At 31.8% G+C, this 2,909-nt stretch overlaps 1 protein-coding gene across 2 annotated transcripts in view; it reads right to left on the bottom strand.

The window, feature by feature from the left end:
- Positions 1-2,909, bottom strand: part of LOC106474025 — an 11,015-nt gene that overhangs the window by 5,826 nt on the left and 2,280 nt on the right. The window contains exon 1 of one of the 2 annotated variants that reach the window (XM_022402408.1): positions 1,890-1,925. The exons of the other annotated variant lie outside the window; for it this stretch is intronic. The gene's annotated coding sequence lies outside the window, so the exon portion shown is untranslated. Of the gene's footprint in view, positions 1-1,889; positions 1,926-2,909 lie in introns of those variants that run through there. 2 annotated transcript variants of the gene reach the window in all.

Genomic DNA, 2,909 nt, shown 5'->3' with positions numbered 1-2,909 from the left:
GGGAGCATGCGCATTGGAGTTTCTGGAAGGCTCATGAATTTTCCTGGCAACTCTAGTTTGTTCGAGGTGCCCTCTTTTTTAGTATATAAGTATACAACCTTCCATAACAAACAAATAAACAATACTACAACAGTTGAATTACACACAACGTGTGACGCTTATCAAGTTATGTAACGAAATGCCCCCAGTGACACTGTAGTATGTCTGCAGACTTATACTGCTAGAAACCGGGTTTCGATACCCATAGTGGGCAAAGCACAGATAGCTCTTTGTGTAGATTTGTGCATAATAACAAACAACACTCTTGTTATAAATACTAAATAATCATTAAACATTATTACACTAAATAATTTTGTATACCCAACATAGACCCGGGAATAGGTTAAGTAGGCCCTATTACTAGTAGTAGTAGTGGTATATGGGATTCATGGAAAATTATATAGTTCTCGGCTATGGAATAATCTGAGTGTGAAGTCGCAGTTGCGAATATATAAATCTCACATAATCAAAATTTTAAATTCCTGTATGCCAAAGTTCAAAAATAATATCTATATATATATATATATATGTTCTTCTTTTTCTAATTGTCAAAATAAATAGCTTTTACTTATATTTCTTAATAGTATAAATATATACTATGTAGTTGTTGGGCTTAGGATTCTTCTACAGTAGTTGTCTGTGGCTTGTTAACAATAAATTTGATGATGAATAAACAGCATCCACTTTACTTGTTTTCAAATAATATATATATATATATATATATGATTTACATGTAAAATACAGATGAACCATGTTAAATATAGGGTATGTGGGAGCTGCAGTGGCTACTATTGAAATGGGTACTGGTAAACTATATGTATTATGGAAGGAATGCAGGACAGAACATTAAAGCATTACAAAGGAGCTTTTCCACAGTGGAAACTCGTCTGCTGTAAAGCTGAAGAGAAGTACAGCTATCAGACATACAGAGCATCACCATCCATGGAATGAAACAATGAGGTGGGGCTCATGAATAGATTTAATATAAAATACTAATATACTGTAAATATTATAGCTGATACAACACAGAATAAGTTTTGTAATCAGAAGTAAAATCCAAGATATTAGGTTCTTGTTATAAACAGCTGATGAGGTTTTCATACGTAACTAGTAGAAAGTAAGTTATATGGAAACACCTGTGGACTAGCAATATTGTTTTATGAAGACAAACAGCAAGAAACCAATGAAAATTCTTCAATTCCTCAACGTGAGAACTCGTATCTTTATCGAGAAGTAGACACCATACAGAAAAATTAAATCCAGGCTTAACAGAACAGAACAGGTGGTATAATTTGAAATAACAACAATGAATTATCAGATATCATCTGTTATACAGTTACGTTATCAACAATGACAAAGCAAAAAGTAATAAATGTTACAAGAAAATAATAGTGGTAAAGAAAATATTCAAATACCAAAAAATCACTCATGTGAATATTCCAGCCTAATAAACATTCATATATAAATATACAAAGATCCACCATTTAAAGTGGTACATCTTTATCCCTGTCAACTGAAGCTTTCTCAGATTCAATGATTCCTGACATTTCCTTTTCATTTTAATACTAAAAGGGTGATCAGATTTACCTTACTTCTACTAATCTCACCAATGTTTTACGAGTCTATCAGTTTTTCCAATATATTTTTAATTAAAAATTACATCTTTCTCCATATACTTCTTGTAAGCCCCAAATTACATACAAAACAGTGATTTTTCTGATAATGATAGGCGGGTCTAAATGCTGAACAAATGACCAAGCTTATCAGATGTTTCAGAATGCCCAATTCCCTTACTTTTTTTTATTGATATTACAAACTACAGAACTAATAAAAGGTGTTATAAATGCAACATTATCTTCACAACTCCTGTTCCTTTTTTTCTTTTGTTTGTCATTATTCTGCACCACAATTTTTTTCATACCTTTAAGAAATAATGGGTGTGTCCTTGAAAAGAGATTTAGTGGTAGGGTCTTCATTAAGTATCGTGTAATTGTTTAGTATATTATCTTTGATCTTCTTGTTGGTCTGATGATATGTTGACACATGTGGAATATGATTGGTTCATTATTTCTTGGTAGGGTTGAGTGTTTCTACTGGGTTTATGAGCTAGCTTGGTGGCTGCATCATGGATGATAGAATCAAGGTAGAGCCTTATAGAAAAACAAGTTTTCACTTTGGAATCAGATTTATAATGATTATCATCAGTATGTAGTTTATGTAGTCATAGAAATTTTAAGGAATTGACTTTGGATACTGTACGAGTGGGAAGATTCAAAATGTATGTTTGTGTGTGAATGTGTTTCTTTGTAACATGTTCTAGTAGTCAGATGGTGAATGTGTTTTTTTCTAATATATATACTAGTGGTTAGATGGTCATCTTGTATGTATAGGTTAATGTAGGTTTGTGTGTGAATGTGTTTTTTTTATAATACATACTAGTGGTCAGATGGTCATCTTGTATGTATAGGTTAATGTAGGTACGTGTGTGAATGTGTTTATTTGTAATGTATACTAGTGGTCAGATGGTCACCTTGTGTGTATAGGTTAATGTAGGTTTGTGTGTGAATGTGTTTATTTGTAATGTATACTCGTGGTCAGATGGTCATCTTGTATGTATAGGTTTATGTAGGTACGTGTGTGAATGTATTTTTTTGTAATATATATACTAGTGGTCAAATGGTCATCTTGTATGTATAGGTTAATGTAGATTTGTGTGTGAATGTGTTTTTTTGTAATATATATACTAGTGGTCAAATGGTCATCTTGTATGTATAGGTTAATGTAGATTTGTGTGTGAATGTGTTTTTTTGTAATATATATACTAGTGGTCAAATGGTCATCTTGTATGTATAGGTTAATGTAGATTTGTG

Source organism: Limulus polyphemus, unplaced genomic scaffold (assembly GCF_000517525.1).
Source record: "Limulus polyphemus unplaced genomic scaffold, Limulus_polyphemus-2.1.2 Scaffold6735, whole genome shotgun sequence".
NCBI classification, from domain to species: domain Eukaryota; kingdom Metazoa; phylum Arthropoda; class Merostomata; order Xiphosura; family Limulidae; genus Limulus; species Limulus polyphemus.
The sequence above is the reverse complement of the archived record's forward strand: the minus strand, read 5'-3'. Positions and strand labels throughout refer to the sequence as shown.